Source organism: Scardinius erythrophthalmus (genome assembly GCF_964197995.2).
Source record: "Scardinius erythrophthalmus genome assembly, chromosome: 14".
In the NCBI taxonomy this organism is placed as follows: Eukaryota; Metazoa; Chordata; class Actinopteri; order Cypriniformes; family Leuciscidae; genus Scardinius; species Scardinius erythrophthalmus.
In genome coordinates this window covers 28,021,467-28,040,324 of record NC_138234.1, presented here as the reverse complement: position 1 = coordinate 28,040,324, position 18,858 = coordinate 28,021,467, and the positions used below count along the sequence as shown (strand labels likewise).

At 48.5% G+C, this 18,858-nt stretch overlaps 1 protein-coding gene across 1 annotated transcript in view; it reads left to right on the top strand.

Moving 5' to 3' along the window:
• LOC308702321 (V-set domain-containing T-cell activation inhibitor 1-like) overlaps positions 1-18,858 on the top strand; it is a 460,835-nt gene that overhangs the window by 93,959 nt on the left and 348,018 nt on the right. The gene's annotated exons all lie outside the window — the stretch shown is intronic.

Here is an 18,858-nt window from a genome sequence, read left to right as displayed (position 1 = left end):
GAAACATTGATTAAAATTAAGATATAATTAATACAAAACGAAATTCGATTTAAAGAAAGGCAGCTGTTCTGTTTGAGGTCTCTGTTAAAGTTTTAAAGCAGACTTTTATTGCCGCTTTTAGAGCGCTCACGTCCATAACCGTAAACTGACACGTTGTTTTTTCCCTCATAAATGCGAACACGAAAATTAAAATAAAATGAATATTATATATATATATTTTTTTGTTTTGTCAGACAATGATTACAAAATTTTTCTCTCATATTGCTCCTCATAACCACTGAAAACGGTCAACGGAAGTTAAAAGTGGTGGGTACAAAATGACTCATGACGAAATCTGGTGGTTACTCGTACAATGTCTTTGTATCTCTTTAGAATAATGCTTTTAGAAAAAACTGTTTTTTTTTTACTTTTAGAAAAAAAATGACAATTCTGAATCAAATTATTATGAACAAATAATGAAACTGTGTCAAAATTCGACAACATAAATAATGATCAAAAAGCGATATAACGCACATCTCAGGTTAAATTAATTAAGCTCCTCATAACCACTGAAAACGGTTAAAAAAAAAATCGAACCAAAAGTCAAATTAATATGGACTGAAATTAAAAGTGGTGGGTACAAAATGACTCATGACGAAATCTGGTGGGTGCGTACCCACCGTCCCCACCGAAATCGACGCCTATTAGGGAAACATGATAGTATAAAAAGTACTGTGTGTAATGCAGAAAAGCGCATTACAACCATGTTAAAACTATTTAAAACGTTAAGATGCAAAAATGAACTAAATGTAAAATTAGATAATGATATTGCGCAAATGATCTCGGTCTCTTTAAAGGTCTTCGCAAATTATTGTGTTATAAGACTCAGTTATCATAGCCTACATCACGTCTCTTCTAGCCTACTGTAAGTACACAGAAAAAAAATAAGACAAATGATGCGCGTTTGAGTCGGATTTTTATGAAGAATATGTGACTGTTTATGTAACTGGCAAAAGAAAACATTGTATTCGTCATACTTCGTCAACTCAGTAAGGCCACATGAAACACGACTGCCATCTACAGGTTTTAGTATTTCCTGCGTCCAACACCTAATCCCCCTTCTGCACGATCCCGCAGAATGTCGGAAGTGCTCGTGGCATTCTTTTCTCTGAGACGCGCATTTTTAAAGGCCACATCTGTAGGCCTATATATCAAAGTTTAAAGGGTTAGTTCACCCAAAATACAAATTCTATCATCATTTACTCACACTCATGTCATTCCAAACCAGTAAGACTTTAGGTCATCTTCGAAACAAAATTGGAGATCAAGACCAGCCGAAAACTGTGAGTGTGTGTTATAAATCAGGAATGGTGAGAGAATATTGGGTTTGGTACGTTTTTCATCTTCAAATGAATCTTGAGTCTTCAGCCGACAAAGTTTAAATCTGGTCTGGCTAGAGAGCTTCCCAATGTTTACACTTTAGGTCCGTATGCGGAGATAAGACGGTCTTTTGTGTCTGTTCGAACGCATTCGACCACATGAGCGTTTATTAAAGTAATCTGGTCTAATGTGTTTTCGACTACCTCTGGAAGTGGTTGAAAGTGGACAAGCTCAAAGCGTTTTAGACCCTGTTAACACCTGTATTTAGTGTCGTCCACTTGTGATCCAATCGGGATCCGAAATGCCATTCTGGATCCTTTAATTGTGTTTAATTGTGTTTTTCTAATTTAATAATATAATTCATCCTCATCCTCACAGAGTCAATCAAATCTCTTTCTGGGGCTTCGCCTCCACTTTCACCTTCATCAGTAGCTCTATAAATCCTGTACTTTACACTTTTGCTGGAAAGTCCTACATTAAACGTGAGGGCCTGGCCTTCATGGCACGGCTGTTTGAGAGCTCAGGGATCGAGTCCACACGAAAGATCCGGCAGAGTCAGAGCAATCGAGAACGAGGGAAGAAAGAAGAGGTCGACTATCCCAACAATAAAATCTGATTCCACCTCTAGCACTAATGCTAGCTTGTACATTAAAGTAGAGAAATGGAAAGTGACCACAGCATAAAGTTAGCAGGAAAGTTCTGTCTTGTTTGGGTTATTTTTGAATCTTTGTATTTGCAGTGTGCTTTATGCATTTGTATAAGTTAGACTGAATGATGCTGTGCACTTGACAAGTGATCTTAAGTAAATCTACAGTAACACAGTGTACTTGTGCTATACGTCGTTAAAATAAATGCCATCTGGTTCAATATTTTGTTATATAATGACTTTTTTTTATCCAAATACAGCATCACTGTATACAGTATTTCAAAGATTTAGTTCAGGTGTTTATCCAGTAGAGGGCGCCACACAACAGTGAGAAAAACACTAAACAACTCTGTCTTCTTCATTGTATTTCTATATTATTTTTCTAGTTCTCTTACGAGAGTCCTCTCGTACTGCGTTTTATCAAAACGCTACGGGAAAAGTCTCTTTTCACGAAACACTGAAGCAAAAAATTATCCTTTAATTTTCATATATGTAAAACGCGTTGCGGCAGCAGCAGACAGCTATGGCGAGACGGCTTGCTCGCTCATTGGCTGCTCTGCGGCAACTGCTTAAGCCTATCGAGCGAGGCCTGAGATGGCATCAGGCCAATGAGGGCGCTTCGCGCCCTCCTCGCCACTTCCCGCCGAAACGGGCGTGGCTTACCTCTATAAAAGGAGCTCGAGAAGGCTGACTCACTTGATTTTAATCTCTTCAGCGAAGCGCACGCATCGCTGGATCACGGAAGCAAGCGTCGTTCGAAGCAAGCACTTCAGCGGGACGAGCCCTCGAAGCCGCTGGCCAACGCCGCCTTCTACAGCCGTACCTGCTGCGCTTTCCGACGCCTATATCCTTTATTGCTATATTGCTCTGTTTTCTGTGTGTGTGTGTGTGTGTGTTCGCTGCAACACTCACCCCTAAAAGAGCTGCGTCTTTTTCAAGACGCCTTCTCATGCAGTGCTCGCGCTCGCTGACGGCGAAATGCCCTTACTCCGAGCCAATTGCCTACGGTGACTCTGAAGACTCGCCAGGCATCCTTCCGAGGCTGCCCTTCCTGGAAGCGGACGGCGGAATTAGTTTTTCTTTACGTTACAAGAAAAGCTACCCTGCCTCCGCGCGCGTCATTCACCGGCGAAGGAGAAAAGAGTGTTCTCAGTCCCACCATTGGTCGGTCTCACCTCTTTTCTCTCATATTTCTCAGTTCCCTGTTCGGCGACTGGAAATATTATTGCAGCAAGTGAGTCTGTTATAGCACGCTTGCCTGCCAGCAAACGCCGAAGAATACATGTTGACGCCGCCTTTGTCGCCAATGCTTCACTCTGTCAGTCCCCTGAAGGCGACTGCAGAGATGCATTTTGCAGCCAGCGAGCGCGTAGTACCCGCTTGCCTGCAACCGAACACCGTTTCTACGGTTCCCGTGCGTCACTGGCGAAAGGAGAATGGAGTGTTTTCAGCCCCGCTGAAACTGGGCGATATCCACTCTTCTCACAGTCAAAGCCTACATCCCCCTGTGGCTCAGTGGCGGAATTATAGGTTTTCCGCATGGGAGACCGGAGTTCTAATCCCGGTCTAGCGGCATATATATTTTTATGCCGCCAATGCTTCGCTCTGTCAGTCCCCTGAAGGCGACTTCGGAGATGCATTTTGCAGCCAGCGAGCGCGTAGTACCCGCTTGCCTGCAACCGAACGCCGTTTCTACGGTTCCCGTGCGTCACTGGCGAAAGGGGAATGGAGTGTTTTCAGCCCCGCTGAAACCGGGCGATATCCACTCTTCTCACATTCTGGCATATTTCAGGCGTCTGAAAATGTTAGTATTGCATGTCGTGCTTACTCGCATGCCTGCAAGCAAACGCCAGTGTGGATAATACTCGCGCTGACTTTGTCTATGTATCTTCACTGTGGTCCAGTGGTAGATTATTAGCCTCTCGCGCGGGGGATCCGAGTTCGAATCCCGGGTCTGCCGGCAGAAAATATTTTGCCGCCGAATGCAAATCACTCTGTTTGTTCCCCGAGAGGCAACTGCAGAAGTGTTTGTTTTCGCAGCCCACGAGCACGTGGTACATGCCTGCAAGCAAACGCCAGTGTGGATAATACTCGTGCTGACTTTGTCTATGTATCTTCACTGTGGTCCAGTGGTAGATTATTAGGCTCTCGCGCAGAGGATCCGAGTTCGAATCCCGGGTCTGCCGGCAGAAAATATTTATGCCGCCGAATGCAAATCACTCTGTTTGTTCCCCGAGAGGCAACTGCAGAAGTGTTTGTTTTGCAGCCCACGAGCGAAGTCCCGGCCACGGCCGATGATGCTATATGTGTACAGAAGATGCCCACTGCTTGTGCCCATCCCTACACATTAGCACAGCCCTTCACACAGGGCCCGCGCTCATATATTCGACTCGGGTCGATCACGCACACAACATAGTGAACGTGCCCACTGCCTAGTGCCCACAAATACTATGTTCTGCATGCCTTGTGGTTTCTGTAAAGACGAAACCTGTGCATTCACACTGCTCAGGCAGACAGTGCACTCATTGCAGTAATTGTGCCCGCTCTCCCGCGCCCACACTTACTAACGGTCATTATATGTCCTACGGGACTCGCCCAGCCCTCCCTTGCTCGGTTAAACACCGCAGCGGGGTCGAGCGCAGGCATTCTGCCCGGCCACGGCCGATGGTGCTATAAATGTAGTCTCGATGCCCACTCCTCAGTGCCCATCACTACACATAAGCACAGCCCTACACTTAGGGCTCGCGCACATAAAATCGACTCAGGTCGATTGTGCTTCCAACATAGTGAGAGTGCCCGCTTCCCAGTGCCCACGAACACTATGTCTAACAGATCACAGGCTCTCTGTAAAAACGAGACCTGTGAGCGCGCGCTCTGCTCAGGCAGACACCGCGCCCAAAGCAGTAAATGTGCCCGCTCCCAGCCCACATCTACTCGCTCACATGAGTCCTATGAGACTTTCTCAGTCCTCCCTCACTCAGCTAAGCACTGTAGTAAGGTCGAGGACGAGCGTTCCGCCCGCTGTATTAAGCGCGCGCCCCGCCTCAAATGCCACAGGCATAACGCCTATGTTTTTATCCCCCGAAGCGCCTCTGTCGCACGGCGAACAGAGCGCGCTCCGTATCCAGCCCTTAGCCAGCCATGCAGAAGCATGGGCAGCGCTTCCAGGGGTTTCGGACTGGGTGCTAGGCATTATAAAGAGAGGCTTCTCGCTACAGTTTTGTCGACGCCCTCCCCGCTTCACAGCGCGCGTCGGAACTACGGTTTCGTTGGAAGTAGCTCACCTACTTCGAGCCGAAATATCAAAACTGATAAGCAAAGGGGCGATAGAGCGCGTTCCCCCAGCTCTAAGCGAAGGGGGACTATACAGCAGATACTTTCTAGTCCCCAAAAAGGACGGCGGTATCAGACCCATACTGGATCTAAAACGGCTGAACAGAGTATTATTGAAACGCAGTTTCAAAATGCTCACAACCAGCAAAATTCTCGCGCATGTTCGCCGAGAAGACTGGTTCATGTCGATAGATCTGAAGGACGCGTATTTTCAAATACAGATAGCGTCACACCACAGGCGATACTTGAGATTCGCCTTCGGGGGTCAGACATACCAGTATACAGTCCTGCCATTCGGCTTGTCCCTAGCACCTCGTACATTTACGAAATGCAGGGACGCAGCGCTCGCTCCTCTCAGACTCAGAGGCATGCGAGTGCTGAACTATTTGGACGACTGGTTGATCCTAGCTCAATCACGATCACAGCTCGTGGAGCACAGAACCATTTTACTCGATCACCTCGAGAATCTTGGTATCACAGTCAACTGGACAAAGAGTTCATTGAACCCCAGTCAAACGATTTTGTTTCTGGGCGTCGTTCTGGACTCACAGTCTATGACAGCGCGGCTGTCACCACAGCGCGTGTTGATCATTCAGCGCGCGGCGAGGTCTTTCCGCCGCGGCGCTGTCACCCCGCTCAGGAAGTTTCAAAAGATGCTGGGTCTCATGGCTTCAGCATCGTCAGTTCTCCGGCTGGGCCTGCTCCGCATGCGCCCGCTGCAGTTCTGGTTGAAAACGCGGGTACCGCGCAGAGCGTGGGCGACCGGTCGATTACGCCTCAAGGTCGATCAGAGCTGTGTTTCAGCCCTGGCGCCTTGGACGGCGGACGACTGGTACCAATCAGGAGTAAGCCTGGGGACTTCCTCGAGAGTGAGGATGGTGTCGACAGACGCATCCACCTCGGGATGGGGAGCTCTGCTCGAGGGCAGACCGTTCTTCGGCCTGTGGTCGGAACGAGAAAAGCTCCAACACATAAACTGCCTAGAAATGCTGGCAGTGCACAACGCGATGACGCGTTTTTGTCCCCACATCAAGGACGAACACGTCATAGTCCGTTCGGACAACATGGCTGTGGTGTCCTACATAAATCGCCAGGGCGGTCTGAAGTCCATATCCCTGTACAGGCTGGCGAAACGCCTCCTATTATGGGCTCAGCACAACTTACGCTCGCTGAAAGCAGTGCATGTACCTGGGCTTCAGAATGTGGGCCCAGACAGACTGTCCAGGAACAATGTTCCCCCGGGCGAATGGTCTCTACACCCACAAACAGTCCGGCTGTTGTGGGAGAGATTAGGCAGAGCGGAGGTGGACCTTTTCGCGTCCCGCGAAAACGCGCACTGCCCCGCGTTCTTTTCAAAGACCGACAGCGCGCTGTCCCGAAGGTGGCCGCGCTGCCCGTTATATGTTTTTCCCCCCGTCTCCCTCCTGCCACAGGTGCTGGAACGGGTCAGGGAAACGAAATGCCCAGTCCTGCTTGTAGCTCCGTTCTGGGAGAACCAGATATGGTTCCCAGTTCTGATGCAGTTGACAGATATCGATCCATGGCCACTGCCGTTGAGGAGAGATCTCCTCTCGCAGGCCGGGGGCTCGATTTGGCACCCACACCCGGAACTGTGGTCCCTTCATGTGTGGGTGCTCAACGGATACCCGTTGGTCTCACAGAGGGAGTCGTGAATACCATCACTCAGGCTAGAGCGCCGTCGACACGGCGGCTTTATGCTTCGAAGTGGTCGGTTTTCTCCGGCTGGTGTACAGCTCGGAGCATTTCACCCCTCGAATGTGAGGTAACGGAGGTTTTCTCCTTCCTACAAGAGCTGTTGGATAAGGGCAGATCCCCTTCCACGCTCAAAGTGTATGTGGCGGCTATTTCAGCGTTCTTTGGTTCAACGCTGGGTCAGTCGCTGGGAAGGAATGATTTAGTCATCCGCTTCCTCAGGGGAGCTAGGAGACTGAATCCGCCCAGACCTCCTTCAGTTCCTTTGTGGGACCTTTCTACGGTCCTGGCGGCCATGAAAGGTGCCCCTTTCGAGCCTATCCAGTCTATTAGCCTCAAACACTTGTCTTTCAAAACAGTGTTTTTGATGGCTCTCGCTTCAGTGAAGCGCATAGGCGACCTGCACGCGCTCTCTGTGAGCCCGGCGTGCTTGGAGTTTGGTCCTAATGACTCTAAAGTCATACTCAAACCTAAGCACGGCTATGTGCCGAAATCCCTCAACACGCCTTTTCGGGCTCAGGTCATTTCCCTGGCTGCCCTGCCGGCATCGAGTGAGGAAGGGGACTCGAGTTTTCTTTGCCCTGTTAGGGCTTTAATAGCTTATATGTCCCGCTCTGCTGTCTTCAGACAGACAGAGCAGCTCTTTGTCTCGTTCAGTGGACGTTCCAAAGGAATGGCTGTTTCGAAACAAAGTCTATCCAGATGGATAGTTGACGCCATAGCGCTGGCGTATACTGCCAAGGGCATTCCATGCCCGCTGGGAGTCAGAGCGCACTCTACGAGAAGCGTTGCTTCTTCGTGGGCTTGGTCCAGCGGGATTTCCCTACAGGATATATGTACGGCGGCAGGCTGGGCCTCGCCGTCTACATTTATCAGGTTTTATAACCTAGAGGTTCCCGCCTTGCAGGCTAAGCTTTTGTCGGTGTAATCCGTTCAGCCGTCTAGTCAGACCGCTGAAACTCATGCGCTATGCGCTACCGACTATCTTGGGCAGAACTGTGTAAGACCCACATTTTCCGCATTAGTTCAGGTTCCCTACCCTGTCTATGTGATGTTATACTTGCGTCTGTGGACATGTCTATTCTACGACGCTACAGTTTAGGGAATTAAGGCTCCCACCCTTATTCCCTGACTCTGTGTGAGTCAATCTGGTGATTATGCACTGTATGCCTGAAATAGCTTCCGGTGATCAGTGTTTTTTATCCCAGCACGCACGGCGTTTTGCAAGGGGTTCCCGTAGCGTTTTGATAAAACGCAGTACGAGAGGACTCTCGTAAGAGAACGTACTCGGTTACTAACGTAACCTCGGTTCTCTCTAGAAGAGGGAACGAGTACTGCGTTCTCTGCCGTGCGTACGGTTCACTCTGGTTCGCTTCGGCGATCAAAATCAAGTGAGTCAGCCTTCTCGAGCTCCTTTTATAGAGGTAAGCCACGCCCGTTTCGGCGGGAAGTGGCGAGGAGGGCGCGAAGCGCCCTCATTGGCCTGATGCCATCTCAGGCCTCGCTCGATAGGCTTAAGCAGTTGCCGCAGAGCAGCCAATGAGCGAGCAAGCCGTCTCGCCATAGCTGTCTGCTGCTGCCGCAACGCGTTTTACATATATGAAAATGAAAGGATAATTTTTTGCTTCAGTGTTTCGTGAAAAGAGACTTTTCCCGTAGCGTTTTGATAAAACGCAGTACTCGTTCCCTCTTCTAGAGAGAACCGAGGTTACGTTAGTAACCGAGTACGTTTCGGATCATAACCTGCACTGTATTCTGTTATATTTATGCTTAAAACAAAGAAGAATGACTTCATTGAAGTAATATATTCTCAGAAAAGTCATAACAGCTTAAACAGTTTGGATTCTTAGTTAAAGTCACGTTGAATCTTCTTGGAAACAAAACAAAATACGGTATGTTTGATATTCAAGGTGGCAAGGAGCACATTTGCATCTTTCCCAGAAGAGTATGTACATAGAGGTGAACGTGATTTCACCAAGGAGGAAGTTTCCTGAATCAACATCCTTGTTGGTCCTGGAAAAACATTCTTATCAACCAATCACATTTCAGTGTTAGGTTAAGTGCTACTGATAGGTTTAGGCTTTGGTTAACGTTAGGGGTTTGAACACCATCTTTATCAACCAATAATTGTCCACTGATTTGAGGGCTAGTTTATGGTTTGTGTGAGGTGTGGGGTTCTGGTTGGACTGGAATGTTGTAATTAGGACCAACAAAGATCTGAGCCGTGGGGAATCCACGTGTACCAGATGTGGGCCGGATCTGGGCCGACACTATTGCTGTCGGGGAGGAACTAAACAAACAAAAAATAAAACAATTTACAAGGCATGCCAGGTGTGCAGAATGCATCGTACATTTGATCCTACTGGAACTTTCAATTTGTGGGATTTTACAATTTGTGAATAATAAAAAGTTCTGACCGTTGTGCAGTTGAAGACACCAACTCATTTTGTGGAGTGTGTATCTATAACAACTTGAATAGCAGATCTCAACTTTTAGCACCATATTTCATCTTTATATACAGAGTAAAAATAAATAAAAAATGACTGATGTGTAATGAGTCAGACTTGGTAAATGAAATACAGTTTTAATTCGAACATAATTATGAAATGACACATAAAGAAAACAAAATAGATTTAACACTAGTAAACACAACATGAAGAAATAAACACTTGTGGTACAGAATTGTCAAGACAGCAACACACTGACCGACTCATCTGTCCTTTAGCAAACAATGTTCCCTTTTTAGTGTCTCATTCTGTTATACATTTGAAATGCGTTTCTGTTTTATTATCATGGGGTTTTGCTTTCCTTGTTTGCCTGACTGTGTTCCCTAGTTCCCTTTCGTGGTCACTCCGAGTTACGTCGGATGACGACGATTGGGGTTTCGCTTAGAAGCCTATCACCTTCGAGTATATAAAACGAGCCAATGGCAATGAAATGCCATGGGTCTGCGGAATTTGCATAGCGTATCTCCGCCCACCGCAGGGGGTATAAAGGAAGTACGCTGGCAGCATGCAGATATGTTTTCGCTTCGGAGCCAAGAGTTTTCTTCACTCCTACAAGCCATTTTGTATCATCTTCACTCTACGAGACGAGCGGCTCTTCAGTGTGTTTGTGTGACGGCGTGTCCCAGCGAGATCGCATTGCCTGCTGCTGATCTGTGCAGTGATCTGCCGACAGTGAGTGAGTTTCTCCCTGGACGCTTCAGCACATTGCTCAGCTTTTCCTCTCTCTAATGCTGCGTTCACACCAAACGCGAAAATGCGTCAAAATTCGCGCCTGCCACGCCTAGTTATACGCGTGACCACTTTGTGTGCATTCGTAAAATCAAAAGTTTGAAGCGAAATTTACGCGCGTCAAAGGCGAAGTCCGGGGGGCGAAAGTTTCGAAAGCTGTTGGCGGCCATCTTTTTCAGATGTTTATCGAGCATTAGCATTAGCATTAATCGAGAGAGTCACCGCTCGTATATGCTCTGGAGAGCAGAAACAGCAGCGTAGGGGACATCGTCGCTGTACTCGGGTCCACCAAAACCTCCGGAGGGTTTCAGGAGTTTCACAATTTGCTCCAGGAGGTAGGTTTGGTGGACCTAACGATGAGGACGCTGACGAGGACAGCGTAGGCCGTATAAGCCTCGGCCTCGAGTGGTGGTCGCTGCCTGACGAGTCCGCGCTGTACAGCCCAGCGCGAGGTTCACCCTCGCCCGCACCCACCTAATCTATCATTTATTTTTGTTTTGATAATAAATGGAGCCAGCCTCCAAAAGTGAAACCTGTCCTGTGATATTTTTTTTTAGTTTTTATACAATAAATTGCGATTGTTGTCTTTATATTAGATTAATAAAGTTTCTAGAATCTAGAATAGATATGGAATAAATAGCATTCAATAAAAAATGAGTATTTCTCATATTGAAATCGAGTTTTTATGTGAAAGATTTGCTTTTTTGTGCATTTTAGTCATATTACAAAATAATGTATTGAGGCCAAACATAAAATAACATTATAAACTGTCAGTTCACCATGTGATGCAGCAAACAGGCTCCTGATTGGTTAACGCAGCGCAAATTGACGCAGAAGTTCAGATTTTTCAACTCGGGCGGCAGACGTGAATTCGCGTCAAACGCGTTAATGCAGAAAAAGCACTAATAAAATCATTCACGCGTAACGCGCTTAACGCACCAGACGCTCAATTCGCATTTACTGGATGTGGGCGCGTGACTCATCTGTTTAACGGTCGTGAGCGCTGTTTTGCGTGTTGGGCTTAATCACGCTCGGCAGCGCTCATGGATGAGTCATGTTTTCATTGCGGGAACATGACCATCGCGATGTTTATAGATCGAGACTCAATGATCTCTGTGTGAGAGTCCCCTCTGCCACACCCCAATCTATCTCTTCCTAAAAAAAAAAATTAAACGAGAGGGGATACTTTGGCTGGTGGCCAGGGTGATCTGAGGGTTATGGTGTGGCATAATTCCGACGAGCTTTCCTCGGGCCACGCCCCCCTCCACATCGCAAACCGTGGGGCTTCCGTGTGTGCCTGGTTCCTCTTGGGGACCCAGTGTTTTCATTCGGGACTCCAGCAGATGGTGTCATGTCACCCACAGCATCACAAGGCGGGCTTGATTCCTCTGGAAATGAGGATTCGACTGCGTTGCCTCCCTCGGAGTGTCAGCGTTAGTCCAGTCTGATCCAGAGCTGATGGCCATGCTTTCCCGGGCAGCTGAAAGCATCGGTTGGAGTGGCGCCCTCCTCCCGAGCGCTGTAGGCTTCCCGGATGTGCATCAGGACGCTTGCGCCGGCCCGCGGGAGTCCACGTGACTTTCGCGGCCCGCAGGCGTCCTCCGCCTTCGCTGCCCTTGATCGTGAGGCGATTCTGGTCTGTATGTTCTCTGTCACTATTTTGACACAGACATGTGGTCCTGTGTGTCGCCTTCGCCTTCGAGGCAGTGCTGACTCTGGAGTTCTGTCAGAACCGGCCGCAGTGGAACGCTGGTCCTTCCCTGGCCAACACTGACAGAATGCGGAAACTCAACTACGCCCCCTTGCTGGGACGCTATGCCTCCCATGCCCGGCCTGGTTGTTCTGCCGCGCACACTACTGACCTCGCTCTCGGGCTCCTCGCTCTCCTGCGTGATCCTGGGTCAGGTGATGTCCACTATGTGGTCCAGACATGGGCTTAGCCAGGTTGATGTGGCAGGGTCTGAGAATTCATTTTCTCAGCTCCCCCATGTCCCAGGCTGAGCTCTTTGGCGGTGTGGCTTCGACCACCTGAAGCAGACTCAGGTTCTGTACCGATGGTCATCCATCCGTGCGGTCTCCTTAGTCTACTTCCCGCCAAGGCCCCCTCCATGCGGCTGCTCCCCTCGGGCCTTCACCAGCTCTGAGTAGGAGGAAGTCACAGGAGGGTGGCGCTGCCCGTCTCCGCCCCTTAGACTGCCACGTCAGCCTAAGCAGCACCCTTGAGGCGGGCAGCCTGGTCGGCGGTGTGGTTGAGGACTGCGCCCAACAGTCTTAGATCATTCCAGAAGCGGACTGAGGCTTCTGCACTGACGGTCATCCGTTGGTGTGGTCTGCTTAGTCCGCTTCCCGCCGACACCACCTCCATGCGGCTCCTTCCCTCGAGCCTTTACCGGTCCGGGCACGAGGAGGTCGCTGGAGGATGGCACCGCCTGTCTCTGCCCCTTAGCCGGCTAACACCTGGCTAAGCAGCACTCCTTAAATGGGCAGCTTGGAGTTAGGGCTCAGCTCTTTGGGGAGTTGGGAGCAGGACCACTCCTTCCCCCGGTGGAGGGCTGGGGGAGAATCTTGTTCTAAAAGAACTGATGCTCTTTCTCTGAGCCTTAAGAGGCAGTGGATGACAGCACGCGCTGCCCACGGGCCACGCTCCTCTCATCCCCCTCTGTCGCCAGACCCCTGCCAGAGCACGCCCCCGTGGGACGCGCGCCCTCCCCTGGCCTCCTCTGGCAGGACACGGTTAATGACCGTGCCCCCGCACAGGGCCGCTATGCCACCCTCGCCGGTGCCGGTCATTCCGCCTCGCTGCCCCACCGATGGTACGTCTGTGGTTCGTATGACCCCGCTGGTGCACTTTCTGGAGGCCTGGCTAGAGCTTCCCAGACTGTCCCGCTGGGTCGTGAGAACCATCAGGCTTGGCTACGTGATTCAGTTCGCGCGATCTCCTCCCCGCTTCAGGGGAGTCTGCTTCACTTTGGTCGGTGACAATGCCCCTGTCATGAGAGCGGAGGTCGCCACCCTACTGGCGAAGGGTGCGATCGTGATTGTCCCTCCAGCCGAGATGAAGTCCGGCTTCTACAGCCCTTACTTCATTGTACCCAAGAAGTCCGGTGGGTTACGGCCAATCCTCGACCTGCGTGTCTTAAACCGCTCCCTTCACAGGCTGCCGTTCAAGATGCTAACGGCCAAACACATCCTCCAGTGTGTGCGGCCGCAGGATTGGTTTGCAGCGATCGACCTGAAGGACGCCTACTTCCATGTCTCCATTTTACCTCGACACAGACCGTTTCTACGGTTTGCTTTCGAGGGGCAGGCATACCAGTACGCGGTTCTCCCTTTCGGGCTAGCCCTGTCTCCTCGCGTCTTCACGAAGGTCGTCGAGGCAGCCCTTGTTCCCCTCTGGGAACACGGGGTTCGCATCCTGAACTATCTCGACGACTGGCTAATCCTAGCTCACTCTCGAGACCAGGTTTGCGAACACAGGGACCTAGTGCTCCGGCACCTAGCTCGTCTGGGCCTTCGGGTCAACTGGGAGAAGAGCAAACTCTGCCCTGTGCAGAGGATCTCTTTTCTCGGTATGGAGATCGACTCGGTCGCCATGTGCGCGCAGCTTACGAGCGAGCGCGCGCAGTCACTGCTGACTTGTCTTCGTCAGTTTGAGGGCAAGAGTGCGGTTCCACTGAAACTTTTTCAGAGGCTCCTGGGGCATATGGCATCCGCAGCCGCAGTAACGCCGCTGGGATTGCTTAATATGAGACCGCTTCAGCTTTGGCTTCGCGATCGAGTCCCGAGGTGGGCATGGCAACACGGCATGCTCCAAGTCCCAGTGACTCCAGCCTGCCGTCAGACCTTCACCCCGTGGACGAACCTCAATTTTCTACGGGCCGGAGTGCCCTTAGAACGAGTTTCCCGGCAACATTGTTGTTGTATCAACAGATGCCTCCACCACGGGCTGGGGCGCCATGTGCAATGGTCATGCTGCCGCGGGCTCCTGGACAGGACTCGAGTTGCTGGCTGTAAGTCTCGCCCTGCACCGCTTCCATGCGCTGCTCAGGGGTCAACACGTAGTAGTCCGATCAGACAATACCGCAACAGTAGCGTACATCAACCATCAGGGTGGTCTACGCTCCCGCCGTATGTCGCAACTCGCTCGCCACCTCCTCATATGGAGTCAGAAGCATCTGAGGTCGCTTCGAGCCATTTATATCCCGGGACACCTGAACCATGCGGCTGACGAGCTGTCTCGAGTTCGGCCTCTCGCTGGAGAATGGCGACACCATCCCCAGACGGTCCAGCTGATTTGGGATCAGTTCGGCAACGCACAGGTAGATCTGTTTGCCTCCCACGACTCGTCCCACTGCGACCTGTATTATTCCCTGACCGAGGGCACGCTCGGCACGGATGCACTGGCGCACAGCTGGCTGCGGGGCCTACGCAAGTATGCGTTTCCCCCAGTGAGCCTTCTTGCGCAGACCTTGCACAAGATCAGGGAGGACGAGGAGCAGGTCATTTTGGTTGCCCCGTATTGGCACAACCGGACCTGGTTCTCCGAACTAGTACTCCTCGCGACAGCACCTCCCTGGCCAATTCCTCTGAGGAAGGACCTCCTTTCTCAGGGACGGGGCACCCTCGTCCCGATCTTTGGAACCTCCACGTGTGGCTCCTGGATGGGACCAGGCAGGTTTGAGTACCCTACCACCTGCGGTGGTGGCTACCATCACTTCCGCCAGGGCATCGTCCACGAGACATGCCTACGCGTTGAAGTGGAACCTCTTCGTCAACTGGTGTTCTTCTAAACATCAAAAACCCACGAATTGCCCCATCAGAGTCGTGCTTTCCTTCCTGCAAGAAGGGTTGGAGCGAAGGCTGTCTCACTCCACCCTGAAAGTGTATGTTGCCGCCATTGCCGCACATCACGCAGCAGTTGATGGTAAGTCTCTGGGGAAGCACGACCTGATCGTCAGGTTCCTGAGGGGAGCGAGAAGACTGAATCCTCCTCGTCCTCCCCTCGTACCCTCTTGGGACCTCTCAGTGGTTTTAACTGCCCTGCAGAGTGCTCCCTTTGAGCCCTTTGCAATCAGTGGAGCTTAAGTTCCTTTCAATGAAGACAGTTTAGATTCTGCTCAGGTGTCTTCGCTTGCTCACCATTCCTCTCCAATCTGCCATAACACAGCTTTTGCGCTTGACTAGGTGCCTCCATGTGCATGGTTCCCCCTCTGGGCGACCCCCACATGTGTATTCCACTGTAAGTCTCTTTTGAGCGTGTGTCTTTCCCTTGGCAAGCCACCTTGCCACCCTTGGGGTTTAAATATTCCACCTGCGGCTGGACACCTCAGTGATAATCCATATGCATCCCTCTGGATCATATGTGTCTCTCAAGTCCCCCCCTTAGTGGCTGGGCATAATTGCATATTTCTCCTGAGATATGCTTCCCAGTGTACCTTGGTATTCCTGTGTAAGGTAGGACTCCTTCGTTCGTGCTAGTCTCACAACGGGGAGCTCAGACTTACGCAGGGCACTGGATGACAGCCGAGGTGGCGTGATTAGACTGGAACCCCAATCGTCGTCATCCGACGTAACTCGGAGTGACCACGAAAGGGAACGTCTCGGTTACGGATGTAACCCTCGTTACGTCTTCCTGCCACTTCCGCTGTACCGCTGGGAACGCCTGAGTTCAGTCTCGACTCCTCAGCGAAGACATATCTGCATGCTGTCAGCGTACTTCCTTTATACCCCCTGCGGTGGGCGGAGATACGCTATGCAAATTCCGCAGACCCATGGCATTTCATTGCCATTGGCTCGTTTTATATACTCGAAGGTGATAGGCTTCTAAGCGAAACCCCAATCGTCGTCATCCGACGTAACGTCTCCGTTCCCTACTCAGGGAACGATTGTTACATCCGTAACCGAGACGTTAGTTTCCCTGGTTATTAATTAGTTCCCACACTTGTTCCGTTGGACATTGATTACGATCCTCATGTATTTAAGGCCTGTGTTTCTCTAGTTCTTTGTTCTGGTATGGTCAGTGTTAAACGTGGTTATGTTTATGGTTTCCTCCTGCGATCTCATGAGTTTTCTGTGTGGATTTAATAAAGGCTGTTTTTGTTCTCTACCCCTTTCGTTGTGCGCTTAATGCAGCAACAAACCATGACAATAATAAAGTGCTGTGCAAATGGCAAGAATATAACAGCACTAAATCAGATCGTTATTTCAATGAGCTTCAGCAAACTTGCGGTATGTTTGATGCATGGAAATATATGAAACCAAACTTCAAGGCATTTTTCTGGAACTCATCAGATCTATTCAAGGATTGACTTCATCTTTACAGACAAGAGAATGTTACCATTACTCAGATTATATGAATACACAGGTAGAGTCATTCTGGCCATGTAGTGATCACTTTCTGCTTTCAAAACAACATCACGGGGTGTGTGGAGATTCAACTCTAGATTACTGGCAAAATAGAAGTTTGTTGAATTCTATATAATCAGATATATTACTTTCTTGAAACAACCCGCACCGGTTATGACTGACTGTAACTTCTGTGAGATGTTGAAGACAAAATTCATATAGTGCGGGCATGACGGGAAAAAAGAATGGAGTGAAGAATGAAGGAAAATCAGATTATCTCAAGGATAAATGATATAGATCAAGAGTGTTCTAGATCTCCACCGCTGCCCTATATAAGGAGAGAGGAGTATTACAGTCGGAAAATTCATTCAACATCTGTCAGTGTCAGGCATGGATCACTGCAGTTTAAAATAATCCATAGGCCACACTTTTCTAGGAGTAAAGTGGCAAGAATATTTCCAGAAATATGACATGTTCTAGATGTCACAGAGAAGAGGCCACTTTGGGTCATATGTTCTGGACATCACAGCCGGCGATGATGGAGGGAGGAGCCATGGAGGAATGGAGGAATGGTGAAGAGGGCCGCCATGGGGATGACAGTATCAGCCTTGTTTAAAGTCATATACGCATGTAGGTTTGGTTGTGTGTGTGTGTGTGTGTGTGTGTGTTTGCTTGTTTTACTTCAGTTTAACTTTTTGAATTTATTGATATTTGTTTGGCTTATACATCTTTATATATTTTGATGTATTGTTATAACATTAATATTTCTCCTGAATTTGACATACTGTATATTCTTTTGTATTGTATAATTGTATTGTGTATTGTGTTATTATGGACAAAATGCTTTTGGTTCCTATTGTCATCATACTGTTTCTGGCTTGACCTAATGCCATTATTATACTGTATGTGTTTCATTGACTAGTAGAGTGGTGTTTAGCTCCAAGATGTTTGTCATATACACACACATGAAGAGATCCATGTATTTATGACGTTCTGGTGCTGAGATCCGGCTGGGGCTCTTAGAGAACATTAAAGCCTCATGGACCCTCAAAGAGCCCCAGTGCACTGCCTCAAAACACACCTCCAGGTTTGGCTTTAATGTCTTTACAAAGTTTTACTGACATATATTATTCTTGCATGTTTGGTTTGTCTTGACCATTGAAACTTGTTAATTTTCCATATATAATTAAAACAAAGGTTAAGGTTGATGTCTTCATGGCCAAACTAAAGCAAGACATCATATTCTGTAGAGAATTGCAGTTTGCTCTTCTGCCTCCAATAGGCTGATAGTGATAGTTCTCCACAATCTAAACCAGTTGAACAACTCTGATACTTTTCATAATAAACCTTTAAATAGACTGTATATTCAGTGTCTACAAAGTGTAGGTTGGTTATGATGAGGAAACATTTATTTGGAGTTCAAACATTCTTTTCAGAGAATCCTTGTGGTGTTTTTCCTAGTAGAAACCATGTAAGGGAAGTGTATACCTTATTTATCTTTTGGTTATGAAAAAAATTGTTTTATTAAAATATCCAATATAAATACCCAAATAAATATCCAAAAACTTGATGAAAAACAACAGATGAAAAAGAGATTGTCTGCGTACAATGAAACACAAAGCTCTGAATATATCTGAGAATACTGAAGATTTTAAACAATGTCTGTAACAACACAACTTTGTTTGAATTAAAAACTTAACACACAAACTACCCAATTTCACACATCACTGATGATCAGCTGTACAGTCTGAAGTTCAGATGAGTTTGTGATTTTAGGTGTATTTTCCTACATCAGCGTATTGAAGATTGCTGAGTTTGATGGAGTTTCCACTCAGAAAATCACCAGGAAACTTTCAGTTCAGTTCTCATAGTCTGAATCCTGTTTCTGACTTTCTGCTGGGAATTATATCACACACAATATTCACTGACTCTGTGTCTCCACACAAGCTTTTTATTTAAAAGAGTAAACACACAGATGTGATAATAAAACATGCTCATATATGGATGTATTACAGTATGTTACAATTGAAGCTTCTGTAGCCAGGTTTAATAATGAGAAGCCCTATTTAGCTGTCTGACCCAGTCATGAAAGGGTTAACTTTAATTTTGTATCTTTGATGGACTTGTAAGTGAGCCAATGGGTGAATTTTATGAGGCACTGAACTAACCAATCAGCTGCCATCTAGGCTCCGTTACAGTTACGCCTCTAGTTTTGCGTCACTGCAC